Source organism: Hordeum vulgare, chromosome 4H (genome assembly GCF_904849725.1).
Source record: "Hordeum vulgare subsp. vulgare chromosome 4H, MorexV3_pseudomolecules_assembly, whole genome shotgun sequence".
Taxonomy (NCBI): domain Eukaryota; kingdom Viridiplantae; phylum Streptophyta; class Magnoliopsida; order Poales; family Poaceae; genus Hordeum; species Hordeum vulgare.
Window position 1 is genome coordinate 537617125 of NC_058521.1, and position 17466 is coordinate 537634590.

Below are 17466 nucleotides of genomic sequence, written 5' to 3' on the forward strand. Positions count from 1 at the left end.
TAAAAATTGGTCTTTATTCCTGATTAACTCGTGGTGTCTATGCATACAATCCAATCTGCTGCAACAACTGTTATAGATTCTATAAAAATAAATTTACATAGGAAAGGTTTACACAGGGTCTATCGCGTGTGGCTTGATGTCCTTTGCTGCACCCTACTGCACGTCTGCACCTTTTCTCTGCAACAAGTGCTCCTTAATGGGAGGGAATAGTTGACAAGCGGACCATTGATAGAGATGGTCTTGAGAAGTCATCGTGGTGTGTGTAGCTTAATGCTGAGTAAGTCCTTTATGATACGTGAATTTGTTCGAAGACGTGTGATGACCATAGTTCGGTCAAGCCGGCTACTTGGTATTTTGTATTCCGTCCCCACAGCTGCCCATGGTATTTTAAGCGTGAAATTGGGCCTCCAGGACACGTATTTTACGACTAGGAATGCCCAGTTATGGGGAGTGTATCCCTATTTATGTTGAGTATGAGAAGGATCCGGGAACTATGACGGGGCTCAAGCTCATTTCTTTGTCCCGCGTATTGGGAACGACGCATGGGAAACAAATAAATTCCTACGCTCACCAAGATCAATCTATGGAGATCAACATCTATGAGAGGGGGCAGTGCATCTACATACCCCTGTAGATCGCTGAGCCAAAGCGTATATAACGCGGTTGATGTAGTCGAACATCCTTGCGATCCAAATCACAGTCCGTCCCATGATCCCATCACGATCCGTCCCGCAATCCCGTCACAATCCATCTCGATCTAGTGCCGAACGGATGGCACCTCCGTGTTCAGCACACGTACAGCTCGATGACGATTTCCGCCTTCTTGATCCAGTAAGAGGGGGCGGAGAGGTAGCTGAGTTCTCCAACAACACAACGGTGTGGTTGTGGTGGTGGCGGAGCTGATCCGGCAGGGCTTCGCCATGCACTGCCGAACCGATCTAGAGGAGAAACGAACTAGAGGGAGGGAGAGGGGTTGTGCCTTGGATTGAGGTGTTGCTGCCCTCTCTCCCCTCCACTATATATAGGAGGGAGGGGGAAGGGTGGTGCCCTAGGGTTTCCCCTAGGATTGGCTGGCCGCACCCAATAGGAGGAGGAGTCCTCCTCCAAGCGGGTTTGGTGGAGGCGCTAGGAGGACTCTTCCTCCTAGTAAAACTCCTCCCCTTCTCCACTATTCGGCCGAATAGGCTCATGAGGCTAGCCGCCCAGCTCACCAGGGGCTTGTGCGCCACCTCTAGGCCTATATGGTTCCCCTCCGGGTGGGTGGTCCCTCCTGGTGAAACCCAAGAACCCATTTGTCACCCCCGGCACCTTACCGGTATTGCCCAAAATCTTTCCGGAACCTGAGTACACATTTCCTATATATAAATCTTTGTCTCCGAACCATTCCGTAACTTATCATCACGTCCGAGATCTCATCCGGGACTCCAAACAACATTCGGTCACCAACATACATAATAGCGGGACCTGGATGTCCATATTGGCTCCTTGATGATGAGTTGATGGATATACTTCTCGCCCCACGTTGGTTACCCCAAGTGGAAGGTGGAGATGTAGTCAGCAGCAGTTTTTCCTTACACGGAGACTGTAAGGTTTATCGAACCAGGAGGACTCCTAATCTCAACAAGTAGGTGTCTTCCGTCCTGGTCAGCAGAAGACGTGGACCTGCACACATAGAAAATAACTTTGCTCCCAACGAGTACAGAGAAGTTATCAATCTCTCTGGCCTTGTAGTTTTCAAAGGATCAAAACACAAGCGGGAAAGTAGTAGTGATTGCAACGGAAAAGTAAACGAAAGCGGTAAATGATGGAGGTGTAAACAATGATGGTGATATGGACCGGAGTCACATGATGTTCACTAGTGTTGTGTCTCTCCCAAAAGACGATAAACAACTATGCTTGGGTAAAATAATCACAGTTGGGCAATTGACAGAATTTTGATCGCACCGCAATGCTAATTATGCTACTTGATAGTTAGAGGTTCAATAGTAATGGGTAGTAAGCCAAGACAAGTAGATCATTTATTCATCATCGTCTACTTACTAATCATCCAACTTGAGATATCTATCCAGAACATCTCGCCGGTATTAAGTTTCGAACCCCACCCAAAGTGTAAACTCAAAGCAACAGACAACTGCGTTAATGAACTATGTGTAAGGTACACAATGCTTGCAACCGTGGTCACAAGCAACGTTGTTTTCTCCCTGGTGGCAACAAGCACATCCCCTAGTTTCATGTTTTTGTCACTCAAGCTAGACATCGAGGGGCATGAACCCACAATCATGCATAACGCTCCCTGTCGGGGGGATAACCCCGGGGTAGGCTCATCAAGCCTACTCCTTTTCCTATAACCAAGAAGGAGCAACAAGAACCATTCTGTAAAGACCAAGTCCCCCTGGCTGGCTAGGAAGTACCTGTTGGCTGGGGGCAAGACGACCAATTCTCTGGCCGGCCAGGAAGCACCTGTCGGTTAGAGGCGAGGCGGCTACCTCCCCGTGGCCGTCTAGGCCAAGCCAGCCAGCTAGGGGCGAGGCGGCCGTGCCCAGGCCGGCTAGTCAAGCGACTAGCCGGCTAGGGAGCACCAGTCACATCATACCGTAGGTCATGATGAGACCCTACGGTTAAAGGTGTCTACGCGTCAGCAAAGGTACTGGATTGGGGTACACGACAGGTACAAGCGTCAGCAGCCACGCCGCTAACCTCAACCGGCTCCGATCCATCACCCAGCACAGTGTCGGCCCGTCAAACTCCCACTCCACTACTGCACTCGGTGTGGGAACAGTGGAGACGGTCGTACTTCCTGCCCATGACGATCCTCGCTGGATGATGCCGGACGTACCACACATGTCCTTTGTCAATCTTACGCGAGAGCCTTATTGGCTAGCCGGCGGGTCCCACGGCCAGACGGGACCTTGCAGCCGGCGGGCCCCATCAGCGACAAGACAATACCCCGTGGGCCCCCTGGCAGGCCGGCGAGGCTGCCAGCCGGGTCCCACTCTTGTACCTTTTATCCATATTGTAGGTCGGTGGGTTCGTCTATAAAACCCCTCGACCCCCTCCATGCAGAGGGTCTGTCAACTCAGCACACACACACCACATAGAAGAGGCAGACGCGAGCCGGCAGCTCCTTCTTCCTCCTCCGCAATACAGCTCCAGGAGCACTTTGTAGTCACATTCATACATCATACACTCACGCAGGATTAGGGGTGTTATCTCTACGGAGAGCCCTGAACCTAGGTACATCGTGCGTTCCAGGCTTGTACCATCCTCGTTCCCAGTGCCCTCCGGTGCCACTTCGGTTCCCACCATCTTTAGCCTACCCATGGCTTATATTGTGAGTAAACACCGACATTTGGCGCCCACCATGGGGCCGTCCGCAGCATCGGCTGGCTTCACGCACTGGGCGGGGCCCTGCTCTTACACCGCCAGATACATCGCGTCCAGACCAATCTGCATGCCCGTGGAGCCTGCTTTCGATGAGGCTTCACCGATGATAATCGACGTCCTAGTCCGTCATGCGGATTCGGACGGGGAGTCTGACGACGAGTCACTCCCCAACGTCGTCGTCGCTGCTATGGAGAACCTCATCGTTCTCTTTAGTGACTTGCGTCTCAGCGACGGTCCTCGCTACCCTGGCGAGGACTTAGATGTCGAGGCGTTATGCGCCAGCTTCAGTAGGCTCTCTATCGCTAAGACGCCTACGTTCGACTTGTACCCCAGCACCGTACTCGTCTTCGACAGTCCTCCGTCGTCTGCGGGGTTCTTTACCACGTATCGCGTCGCCGCTGTCTCCAGTGTTGTGGAGGTGATGGTTATCGGTGTCGGCACCAGCAAGGCTCATGGCAAGGCGTCATCAGACGCTGGTCAGCCTGCTGTTGTCTCCGCCGATATGCTTTAGGCCGCTCTTACCGGCTTGAAGACACCCATCCCCACCTCCATGAACTCCACCGACGCGCGGGCCTCGCTGGAGGAGGCTCGCACGCAGATCCTGGAGGAGGGCATCGCCGTTGCCGTGGATAAACGTCGGATGGAGGCCACACAGCGCGAGTATAACTCCGCATACGGCCTCACTCCGGTTTCCGAGGGCCGTAGCCGGCTTGGCGCGGTTCGCGACCGCGGCCGTGTCATTGCCAAGATCCTAGGCGGCAAGCAGCCCATCTACGAGACTCCTGCGGCCAACTTACGAGCGGCCCAGGCGGCCATGGCAGAAATGCCAGTCTTGGAGGGTGAGGAGCGCGTCCTTTAGGAGAAGCGGGTCAAGGATCTCCTTGACGCCGCCAACGAGCAGCAGACACCGCTTGACCCCAGTGAAACTCAGTCGGAGTCTCCGGGACCCAATCCCGGAGCGCGCCATAACCCCAGCAGTCATCATCAAGCCGAGGGATCTTCCTCGCATTGCACTTCCGGCCGGAAGGGCGAGGGCAGCCACGACAGGTGTTCTCGGCGCTAGAGCAAGCCAACTTCGAGCCGGTGTCACGGGGATGATGAGAGTGATTTGGTGTATGAGGTTACTCGTCCGGGGAGGACCCATGCGGCCGGCTCACAAGGCACCCTTCCGATCATGGCTTGGATCGGCGCTTGCGTCCCACATGGTGACGGCGACACTCGTAAGCGTCTCAACGCCTTGGTGCAGTCAGCTCTTCTGGAGGAAGACGGTCCTATCGGTCCGGCATGCTTCGGCCCCCGGATCCGAGGGGAGCCGTTCCCCCAAGGCTTCACTCTTCCTCGGGACACCCCCCAATACAACGGCACAGCCAAGCCAGAAGACTGGCTGATCGACTACACCACCGCCGTTGGCATCGCCAGGTGCAACAAGCGCGTAGCCATCCGCTACGTGCCACTCATGCTGGCCGGCTCGGCTCGGACATGGCTTAACAGCCTTCCAGCCGGCAGCATCAACTCGTGGGTCTACTTCGAGGAGGCATTCGTCTGCAACTTCGCTGTCACCTACAAGCACCCTGGCCGGCCTCGCGAGCTAGCCAGGTGCGTCCAGAGGCCCGACGAACCCCTTCGCGACTACTTCACGCGTTGTACGGAGCTTCCCAACTCCTGCGAGGGAGTGCATGAGGTGCAGGCCATCCAGTACTTCATCGACGGTTGCCGAGACAGCACTCTCCTCAAGCACAAGCTCATGTGCTCCGAGCCCACCTCTCTGGCGGTGCTCATGGCCAAGGCGGACAAGTACGTCACGGCCGACTCCGCAATGCGTGTCAATGTGACCGCCTTAGACAAAGTTGTCCCCATGCTGACTACCCCCAAGCTGACATGCGACAATCGAGGCAGCCAGAACAACAACAAGCGCAAGGCGGATCAACTTGATTCGCGCTCCAACAACAAGGTGGTAGACAATGTGGAGGGAGAGGCGCCGGCTACTCAGGCCGGGTCTCACCGGAGGCGGACCGACGAGAACGATTGGTCGCCAAGCTTAGCTTCGAGCAGATGCTAGACGCACCCTGCAAGATACACTTTGGGGCAAAGCCCTCTACCCATACCCTTCGACGGTGCAGCTTTGCACGACGAATGTCGCAAGGGGAGGGCCTGCCGGCTGCCCCAGGCACAGCTGCAGCGCCTCACGCTCCGACTCCCAGTCCGGCTCCGGCTCCGGCTCCACCGCCGCCGCCTCACAACGACGGTTGTCTCCACGATGACTACCCCCATCAAGACGGAGCATTCGTGGTCTTGACTAGTGAAGGCGATGACAAGCACAGCCAGCGCCAACGTCGGCACGAGGTGAATGCCACGGTCCCCCCGGTTCCTCAATACATGCATTAGTCTGAAAAGACCATCACATGGAGCCGGGTTGACCATCCTGCAATGATGCCAAACTCTGTCTCATACGCCCTCATCCTCGACCCCACTTTCACCTCCGAGAGGCTCACCTGTCGTTTCTCCCGGGTATTGGTCGACTGCGGCAGCAGTATCAACATCCTCTACCTTGACACTCTCCTCAAGCTTGGGCTCAAGGAGAAGGACGTCCTTCCGACCAGCATTGTCTTCCATGGCATCGTGTCGGGACAGTCCTGCTCGCCGATCGGCAAAATCTAGCTGGACGTCCTTTTCGGTGACAAGGCTCTCTTCCGCCGTGAGTCCATATGGTTCGAGGTGGTGGATCTCAGCAGCCCGTATCACGCGTTATTGGGCAAGCCGGCTCTGGCCAAATTCATGGCTATCCCCCACTACGCCTACCTCAAGATGAAGATGTCGGGTCCGAAGGGCATCATCTCCATAGCTGGCGACTACAAGAAGTCGCACGAGTGTGCACGGGACAGTAGCCGCCTGGCCGACACAATGGTGATTGCTCAGGAGAAAAGGCAGATTGACCGGCTCGTGGCTCAGGCTATCGAGCAGCCAGCAATCCCTACTCCTCCATCCCAATCGGCCTACGAAGGCTCCTTTAAGACGGCCAAAGAAACAAAGCAGGTGCCACTCCACCCTCGAACCCCAAGCAGTGTGTCACCATCGGGGCTAACCTTAGCCCCAAATAGGAAGGCAAGCTCATCGACTTCCTCCGTGAGAATCGGGACATCTTTGCATGGTCTCGCAAAGACATGCCTGGTGTTCCGAGGAAGTACGCCGAGCACAAACTTCACGTGCGACCGGATGCAAAGCCGGTGAAACAACCTTTGCGCCGCTCGCCGAGGGGAAGCAACGCACAATCAGAGAAGAGATTGCTTGGCTCCTTGCAGCCGACTTCATCATGGAGGTTTTCCACCCGGACTGGTTAGCCAATCCAGTCCTGGTGCTGAAGAAAAACAACACCTGGCGCATGTGTATCGATTACACGAGCCTGAATAAGGCATGCCCGAAGGACCCTTTTGCCTTGCCCCGGATAGATCAAGTGATCGACTCCACAGCCCGCTGCGAACTGCTATCGTTTCTGGATGCTTATTCAGGTTACCGTCAAATCAAGCTGGATCCAGGTGATCGCCTGAAGACCTCCTTCATCACGCCCTTCGAGGCCTACTTCTACACCACCATGACGTTCGGTCTGAAGAACGCTAGTGCGACATTCCAACGCTGCATGCAGCAGTGCCTGCTGCCACAGATTGCCAAAAACATCCACGTCTATGTGGATGATATCATTGTCAACACTAAGCAGCACTTCAGCCTCCTCGACGACTTGCGGGAGACGTTTGCCAACCTGCGTGAATACAAGATCCATCTCAACCCGGAGAAGTGCGTCTTCGGGGTTCCAAGCGCCAAGCTCTTGGGGTTCTTCGTGTCCGCTCGTGGCATCGAAGCAAACCCTGAGAAAATCGGCACCATCGAGCGGATGGTGAAGCCGGCTCGAATCCTCGACGTCCAGAAGTTCGCCGGCTGCCTGGCATCCCTTAGCCAGTTCGTCAGCCGGCTCGACGAGAAGGTGCTTCCACTCTACCAACTCATGAAGAAAACAACCAAGTTCGAGTGGAACGACCAAGCAGACGAAGCCTTCCGCGACCTCAAGTGGGTCATCTCAAGCCTGCCAATCTTGGCAGCACCAGCTGAAAGGGAACCCATTCTCATATATATTGCAGCGAACACTCGCGTGGTTAGTGTAGTGGTGGTAGTTGATCGCAAGGAGGAGGGCAAGGTACTGTTAGTGCAACGCCCTATCTACTACCTCAGCGAGGTATTGTCCGCCTCCAAGCAAAACTACACCCACTACCAGAAAATGTGTTACGGTGTTTACCTTGCCGCAAAGAAGTTGAAGCAATACTTCCAAGAGCATGCCATCACTGTGGTGAGAACTGCTCCACTTTCAGAAATCATGGGCAACCGTTATGCGACTGGCCGGATTGCCAAGTGGTCTATCTCCATGGCCGACCCCGACATCCGTTACGAGCCACGCACTGCCATCAAGTCTTAGGTGGTGGCCAACTTCCTTGTCGACTGGGCTGAAACAAAGTTTGAGCCACCGCCGCCTCCAGATTCCACTCATTCGCGGATGCACTTTGACGACTCGAAGATGCGAACTGGTCTAGGAGCCGGCATTGTCTTGACGTCTCCGAAAGGAGACCAGCTCAAGTACGTTCTCCAAATTCACTTCTCTACCTCCAACAACGTCGCCGAGTACGAAGCGCTCGCTCATGGCCTCTGGCTTGCCAAGGAGATTGGCATCCGGCGACTCCTTTGCTTCGACGACTAGGATCTCGTGGTGCAGCAAGTCTCTGGCGATGGGACGCCAGGGACGCCAACATGGCGAGCTATCGCTTCCTCATCCAGCAGCTCAGCGGCCCTTTCAAGGGTTGCGAGTTTCACCATGTTCTGAGGGTGGACAACGAGGCGGCTGATACATTGGCCAAGATTTGCTCTACAAGACAAGCAATTCCAGTCGGTGTCTCCCTCGAACACCTGCGCAAGCCGTCCATCAAGCCGTCTCCAGAGTCGGCGTCAATTTTTTGCCGGCTGATCGCTTGGTACAAGCGTCTTCGGCTACGCCAGCTGCACCGGCTACAGCTCCTGTGCCGGCTACACTGGCTCTGCCGACTCCAATTGCTGCACCGGCTACGACTACTTCGTCGGTTACAACCACAAATCCGGCTCCGCCAAGCCTCGAATCATATCGTCTCGACACCCAATGGGTGGACGTCATGGAGGTAGACGGCGAGCCGGCTGCCACGACGGCATCGGAGATAGAGAGTCTCGAGCCTGCGACTGCTTCATCAAGCGCGGGGGCTGGAGAAGCCCTTGACACTCAGGTCGAGACGGAGCCAGCCCTTGTGTCGGCTACGTCGTGGGCTCAACCCATCTTGGTCTTACTTCTTCGTGGCAAGCTTCCTCAAGATGAGGCGGAGGCAAGGAAGATTCAGCGCAGCTTAGCAACCTACGCCATCATCAATCACGAGCTAGTTCGGCGTAGCGTGACTGGATTGTTCCAGCGCTGCGTTGAATCAGAAAAGGGACGGGAGATCCTCAGAGACATTCACTAGGGGAAGTGCGGGCATCATGCCGCCTCTAGAACCCTAGTAGCCAAGGCATTCCGCCATGGATTCTATTGGCCCACGGCCCTCGAGGAAGTCGTGGACATGGTCAACAAATGCGAGGGCTGCCAACGCTTTGGTGCGCAGAGCCACATGCCACCTTCGGCCCTCAAAACCATCCCCTTGTCATGGCCATTCGCCGTCTGGGGGTTGGACATGGTGGGCCAATCAAGACTGCTCGAGGTGGCATGACTCATCTCTTGGTAGCCATCGATAAATTTACCAAGTGGATCGAGGCTAGGCCCATCAAGAAGCTTGACGGCCCCACGATCGATAGGTTCATCAAGGACATCACTGTCCGATACGGCGTCCCCCACAGCATCATCACCGACTACGGCACCAACTTCGCCAAGGGTGCTTTGGCACTCTACTGCTCCAAGGAAGGCATATGGATTGACTTGGCGTCGGTGGCACACCCCCAGTCCAACGGCCAGGTAGAGAGGGCTAACGGCCTGATCCTGGCCAGCATCAAGCCAAGACTGGTGGCACCACTCGTTAGGTCAACCGGCTGCTGGACCGAAGAGATGCCGGCAGTGTTGTGGAGCCTCCGCACCACGCCCAACCGGTAAACCGGCTTTACCCCATTCTTTCCGGTATATGGGTCCGAGGCTATCATCCCTACGGATGTCGAGTTCGACTCGCCTCGGGTCACCCTATACACAGAAATAGAAGCGAAGGAAGCAAGAGAAGACGACGTCGATCTGCTCGAGGAGGCACGGGATCTAGCCTTGAGCCGAACGACTATTTATCAACAGAAGCTGAGATACTACCACAGCAAGAAGATCAAGCCTCTCTCTTTCAGAGAGGGGGACTTGGTGCTCCGAAGAATCCAGCGAACAGCTGGCCAGCACAAGCTCTCATCCCCATGGGAGGGACCCTTCATCATCAGCAGGGCATTGCACAATAATGCATACTACCTGATCGATGCCCAGAAGCGAAGGAAGCGCAAGAGAGACGACTCCGGCCAGGAGACGGAGCATCCATGGAACGCGGCATTGCTTCGCCCGTTCTATTGCTAGAAGGCAAGTAAGAAAAATGGAAATAGCATGTACATGTGTATCTTTCTCCCTCTTCGGGATTTCCAATGAATGCAATGGGTGTTTCAAGCCGAGGCTTGAGGCATGCCCCCTTTGGATTCATAACTAAAGTCTTCACTCATTTTGTGAGTCCCCTGGTCCAGCTCTAACGGCCTCGGGGCTTGCTAGCCGGCCCGAACAATTACCTTAGTTGTAGACGAACATATAGTGTACGCCGGATCGAACCCTGGCAGTCTCGTAACAGCTACAGACCGGCTCCCGGCTGTTCGGCTAGCAAGGCGGCGCGAGGTAAGGCTGGCTGCATGAAAAGTTCAACTACAAAAAGGGTTGTCGGCTCGGGTTGGTTTGATCCTTTTTTGCGATCTTATTCTAGCCGGCCTGTGTTGGCTTGTGTTTGAGTCTTTAAGTCTTGATGGCTTCGAAAAATCTAAGTGCAATATTCTCAAAGGGAGAAGCCTCGGCCCAGTCACAGACCGGCTCCCGCCTGTCGGGCTAGCGGGGTAGATGCTAGAGGGAGTAAAGGGGTTGGAGAAAAAGAAGTCAAGCAGGAATCAAAAGATGAAAATACAAGGCAGCACACATGGTGTTACGAATTTAATGCAGAATTCATACATTCAAAAGCATTTCGCCCACAGCCGAAGTTCATTACACACCCCAAGTGGGTGGAACTGTTGGACTGAAAATATATTGCAGACAACAAAAAACAACAATAGGGCCAGCTAAGGGGCGGCAGCCTCGTCTGTTGCCCCGGCTGCAGCTCTGGAAGTGGTGGCTTCACCATCGTCGGCTGCTCCCGAGGTGGTGGCGCCATCTCCTCCGCGAGGGCTTTCGGATCCGTCCCTGGCGGAGTCGGCATCTTCCTTCTGAAGGGTCACCTCGTTGGAGCTACCATCGGCGACATACGGCTGAAGACGGTGCAAGTCCTCATGGACCACGTTGTCTTCTTCATCCCGCTCCAGGTTGAGCTCGTCCCAGGCGGCCTATGAGGCGATGTCGCTGGCCCTCATCCGCAGCTCGTCCTCCACGGCCTGCAGCTCCTCCTCCGAGCCATTGCGTTGGGCGACGAGCTTGCCCAAGTTCAGGTTCCGATACCAGGACTTGGCCAAGCGCAGCGCCATGTAGGCACGAGCACGCGCGGCTGAGGCGTGCCAGGCGTCAAGGCGATCGCCACCAGCTGCAAGCCAGCGGGAGAGTCGGCTCATCAATGCCGGCTCAACGGCTTCAGGCCACAGAGCCTTTATCATCGATGTGTCGGCGGTCTAGAGCCGCTCCAGGGATTCGGCCAAGACAAGCAGGCGGGCTCTGAGGCCCACGCCAAGATCCTCCACACTCCAGCCGGCAGTGGCATCCACCTCCTGCCCGGCGGCGCGACGTTCCTCGCGGCTAACCTCAACAGCCGTTTTAGCCACTTCCCGTGTCTCAGGGAAGAGTCCTGGGGCAGGGGGAGGGGCGCGAAGAAGAATAAGAGAAGGGAGCAACAACGAATAGAAATTCAAGACAAAATGAAAGAAGGGATTACGGTCGAAATGGGTATCGGTCTCGTGGGCATCCTCCAGGACCTCGCGCCCCCGCACCATGCTTGCGTGGGCTGCACGGGAGAGCTCTTCCTGGAGGGTCACGCCCGTCTCCATCGCCTTGGCCAGCTGCGCCTGCTTCTGGATCACGGACTCCTCCTTCTCCTTCAGAGCGGTGTCCTTGAGCTTCATCTCCTCGAGATGGGCCCTCTTAAGACGCTCCTTGTCGGCAGCATTGGAGGAGTCCTTCTCCTCAAGAGTGGCGCGCAGCTCGTCCAGTTCAGCCCGAAGGGCCGCCTCGCGATCCCTCTTCTCCGTCTGGAGAAGAGTCAGGTGCTGCTGGAGCCGCTCGCCCGCCTCGCGCAAGACGTCTCGCTCCGAGACGGCCATGCCCAGCCAGCCCTGAAGATCAGCAACCTGGCCATCAGCCGCCTGGGTGTGAGCCCGCAGCGCGTTGTACGCCTGCACTTGGGCGTCATGAAGATCCTACGGGCAAAAGCAAAAGAAAACAAAGGAAATAAGATTTGGCTCGGCTAATTCATAGCCGACCCGACTCTCAGGGGCTACACCCAGTGGGTGCGCTAGCGCGCCCCCACTAAAAAAGCAAAGACAAGGCATAGCTCGAAGAGATTCGACCTGGCCAAGACTTGGTCGGCCCGATTCTCGGGGGCTACACCCAGTGGGTGCGCTAGCGCGCCCCCACTAACTCAAGAGAAGAAAAAATAAAAACCAAGACAAGGAAGATGCAAAGGATGAAGCACTCGCCCTTGTGTATTACTCCAGGCGCTCCATATCACTGTGGGCCACCCTGGCGGCTTGCTTCACCTTGTCCTGGCTGCTGGCAAACATTGCCACCAGCTCTGGGACACCGCTGAGCTCAGCGCCTGGGGTCATCGTCAGGCGCTCGGCGTTGGCCACGCGCCAAGTCTTCATGGGCCGTCCCCGGTGCTGGAGCCGGCTCCTGGAGCAACCGGGCCACGGTGGGTCACAAGGCATCGGCTTCACGTGGCTGGCTGGCGGCCGGCTCCATCGACGCCCCAGCCGGTGTCGTCTCGGCAACAGGGGAAGGATCGGCCACATCCGGCTCGTCCATGGCCATCTCCGGCGCCTCCAGGTTAAGCTCCGACACGTCGGCTGTCTCGGCCTCCGGCGTGTTGAGGATCACCTCGAGGTCCACAGGCACGTAGGTGTCCGGCTCGGACGGCTTGGCCACCTCGACCCTCTGGGTGGACCTCGGGGGCGCCTCGCTAGCTGGCTCCTCCACGCGAGCACGCGTGGAGGGGTCATGTCTAGCCTTCATACGCTTCGCCCTGGGCTTCTCAGCCGGCTGGGCTGAGATTGGTCCGCGGCCATCTTCTTCGCCGCCACTTCCCAGCGAAGGGAGGATTGATCGTCAAGAGCCTTCTGGGCAGCTTCAGCTACTGCCCAACCGGCTTGTTCGGCAGCGGAGGCAGTTTCTTCCTCCACGTCTTCTACCTCCCTGCAAGGCGTGATTTGAGGAACCCATCCTCACTCGACAAATCTAAATGAGAACAGCGAAGGATTCTTACCCTGCCACGACGGGCACCTACTTCCTGATGGCGCCGGCTCGGCGCTTCTTAGCGCCGCCTACTCGCCCTTCGGCTGGAGGTCCAGGCGCGACACATTTGGAGGCCGGCTTCGAGGTGGTGGCACCCTTGGCTTTGTTCTTGTCCACCTCGCCAGCATGGCAGCGGCCTCGGGTCATTGGAGGGCTGGTGACTTCCTCCACCTCTTTGGCATCCTCCCCGAAGGCTGCATCATATGAAGATGGTGGCGTCTCGTCATCATCCGTCCAGTCAACAAGGGGAGGCATCAGGTGCTCACCAGATGGCTCAGAGCCTTCCGACTCCAGCGCCTCCTCCGAGACGGCGTTCCGTGGATCGATCATCCCCTCGTCTTCAATCTGTGAGGGGTCTGACGTCTCCATGCCTGGAGCTGGCGGGGTGAGCTCTTGCAGCTTCCCAAACAGCTGATACAACAACAGTTGGCAGTCGGCTTAACAAGAAGAAATAGCAGTTTCAAAACACAAAGCAAATACCAAATCCATGAGGACACTTCCCATTGGGGGAGGATGGTTCCTAGCGTAAGGGACCAGCCCCCACTCCCAGTCTCCTCCTTCATCCATGTTGGCGGAGGAGATTTGGTTCACGTTCTTCACCATCGCTCCAGGGTGGAAATTCTTGGTGGAGAGCCGGCAAGGATCGTGTCGGGCGCTCATATGACATATCAGATGAGGCCGCCTCTGCAATGGCAGAATCCTGCAGGCCATCATGGTGGTAAGTAGGTCGCGGCCTACGAGGCTGCGAGCCTTTAGGCTGTCGAGGTAGACGCCAATCTGCGCTGCCTCGGGATCCGGCCAGGGGTACTTGGCCTGCCAGTTCTTCTTCGCCATCGGAGGCTCAATGGCGAAGGGGGCCATGTTGATGGTGTCGCGTGTGGGGCTGGCATTCTTCACGTAGAAGAAGCCCCTCTGCCACTGCTTGATGGTATCTTGGAGCGGCATCTGGGGGAAGCTGCACTTCGTCCGATGATGCACCAGTGCCACGCCGCACGGGGTCATCAGACGAGGGCCATCGAGCTTCTCCACCTCGGCCTTGTCCATCTTCTTGGACTGCTGCTTGAAAAAGAACAAGCTCTGCCAGAGGTCGAGGCGGGGCTCGATCCCCAGGAACCCCTCGCACAGGAGGACGAACGAGGCGAGCTGGAGGATGGCGTTCGGCGCCAGATGGTGCGGCTATAAGCGGAAGAAGGTGAGGAAGTTGTTGAAGAAGGTGCTCGCCGGGAGCCCGAAGCCTCGGTAGAAGTGTTCATAGAACACGACTATCTCTCCCTCCTGCGGCTTCGGAGCATTCTCGGCTCCGGGGATCCGCACGGTCACAAGGGAGGCTGGGGGCAGCATTCGGCGATGGCGAAGCGCGTCGATGTGCTCGGCGCAGATGTCGTTGCCGAGCCAGGCACCGTTGTGCTGGCCCTTCTTGGAAGAGCTGCTCGACATGGCGGCGAGCAGTGAGAACTCGAAGGGACGACGTCGGTCTGCGCAGCGGCAAAGACGAAGAAGAAGACGAGCCTCTCTCTCTGGGCTCAGGGAGGGAGGAAGCGCAAGTGTGGGGTCAGAAGGGGGCGAATAGCCTCCTCGGTACCCCCGCACCCCATTTAAACCCCACAAAGGATCGTGGGGAGGGGATCCGGTGTGCACCGGTCCCATTACGTTCGATTATTACGGAGGATTTTATGACTCCCGAAACCCAACCGTCGCAGAGTAAATCCGCAGAGGATCCTCCGTGCGGGGGCGAGGGGGCGTCGTGGCGGGACCCAGGGCTCAGGTCCCGTCCCGTCAAACTGAACAAACCATCATCACATCAGGCCGGGCCTCGCACGTGGCGTGATTTGCGTGACCTACGATGAAGCCGAGGCGTCGCTTGGAAGCCAGCCGGCTTCCGAGCCGGCATCCCTTACCGTAGGCGGCGGCAGGAGTTCAACAACAAACAACTTAAGCTGGCGAGGCCGCCCGCTCCAAAGCGGCGGGCCTCCCCAGCTTCGGGGACTACTATCGGGGGGATAACCCTAGGGTAGGCTCATCGAGCCTACTCCTTTGCCTTCAACCAAGAAGGAGCAGCAAGAACCATTCTGTAAAGACCAAGTCCCCCTGGCCGGCTAGGAAGTACCTGCCGGCTGGGGGTGAGACGTCCAACTCTTTGGCCAGCCAGGAAGCACCTGTCGGTTAGAGGCGAGGCGGCTACCTCCCCCTGGCTGTCTAGGCCAAGCCAGCCGGCTAGGGGCGAGGTGGCCCTGCCCAGGCTGGCTAGTCAAGCAACTAGCCGGCTAGGGAGCACCAGTCACATCAGACCGTAGGTCATGACGAGACCCTACAGTTAAAGGTGGCTACCGTCAACAAAGGTACTGGATCGGGCTGCACGGCAGGTACAAGCGTCGGCGGCCATGCTGCTGACCTCCACCGGCTCCGATCCATCACCGAGCACAGTGTCGGCTCGTAAAACTCCCACTCCATTACTGCACTCGGCATGGGAATAGTGGAGACGGTCGTACTGCCTGCCCATGACAATCCTCGCTGGACGACGCCGGACATACCACACATGTCCTGCGTCAACCTTACGCGAGAGCCTTATTGGCTAGCCGGCGGGTCCCACGGCCAGACGGGACCTCGCAGTCGACGGGCCCCATCAGCGACAAGACAAGACCCCGTGGGCCCCCTGGCGGACCGACGAGCCTGCCAGTCGGGTCCCACTCTTGTACATTTTATCCATATTGTAGGTTGGTGGGTTCGTCTATAAAACCTCCCGACCCCCCTCCATGCAGAGGGTCGGTCAACTCAGCACACACACACAACATAGAAGAGGCAGACGCGAGACAACAGCTCCTTCTTCCTCCTCTGCAATAGAGCTCCAGGAGCACTTTGTAGTCCCATTCATACATCATACACTCCGGGAGGATTAGGGGTGCTATCTCTATGGAGAGCCCTGAACCTGGGTACATCGAGCGTTCCAGGCTTGTACCATCCTCGTTCCCAGTGCCCTCCGATGCCACTTCGGTTCCCACCATCTTTAGCCTACCCATGGCTTATGTTGTGAGTAAACACCGACACTCCCTCTTGCAGTTACAATCCACTACTCGCCCAAAGCATTAAATAGCAACGGAGAACATGCATGAATCACTAAGGAACATAATATAAAAAGGATAATCAAATATATAACTCATAACAATCTGAACATAATCTCATAATCCATCGAATCCCAACAAACCGAGCATAGCAATAGCAAGAGAATTACATAGATGCCTTGATCATGTAGGGCAGCTCACAAGGACTAACCATTGAAGCACAAGATTGGAGAGAAGACATCACATAGCTACTAGTCATGGACTCATGGTCGAAGGAGGACTACTCACGGCACGTCCGGGAAGCGTCCATGGCGGTGGAGAAGTTCCTGGAGGTCAATCCTCCCTCCCGCAGGGTGCCGGGAAGAGGTCTCCTAACGCTGCCGATCTCGGAAGTGCTGCGGCGGCGAAACGATGGAGAAATTCGCAATTCCAGAAGTTGTTTAAGGATTTCCTCTCGGGACTCTAAATATAGGCCAAAGGAGGGCACCGGAGGAGGTGGGGCCCGCCCAGGTGGCCTCCTGGCGCGGCCTAGGGCCTGGCTGCACCAGAAGGTCTCCTGGGAGGCCATTGGCCCCCCTCTGGCCCATCTTCAGTGATCGAGAAGCTTATGTTTCGCTGATTTTTTATATATTTTTTCTGGATTTTGGGCTTCAGAAAATTGGGTAAAAGCCCCTGCAAAATAGACATCAGCAGATAGAAACTGGCATTGGGTGCACTGAGTTAGTGGGTTAGTCCAAATATGGGTAAAATGATATAAAAGTGTAGCAAAACATATAACAATGTCACCCAAAAGATCATGGAACAAGCAGAAATTATACATTTGGGACGTATCAACATCCCCAAGCTTAATTTCTGCTCGTCCTCAAGTAGATAAATGATAACACAATAATTTCTATGGTGACATGCTAACACACATAGAAGAACTTCAAAGTAAGGCAAGTGAGATATGCAATTCAAGTCAAGACAATAACAAGCAAGAGTCTATATCTAGTATTGAGTTTAGCAAAGTAAGAACATGGAGGTGCAAGAGCCCTCGGTGTCCATGACTCGAATGTCTCCAAATGGTGTTTGCATGCAAGAAGTGGGAGATGGGTTGAGATCATCAAATATTTTTTAATTGAGAACTCAATCTACTAAACCTCACACTTAGTCTCCTTCGGAATCTTATTTTGACTCATCCCCAGACCACTAGTCAGGCACAAGTCAAAATGATCCTCTCCCTTTTGATATTGAGCACTCATGCAATGGATGAGCTTAAGCAAGATATGTTGGCACTTAGGATGGCAAATAGAATAATGATGGGTAAATAAGATAAAA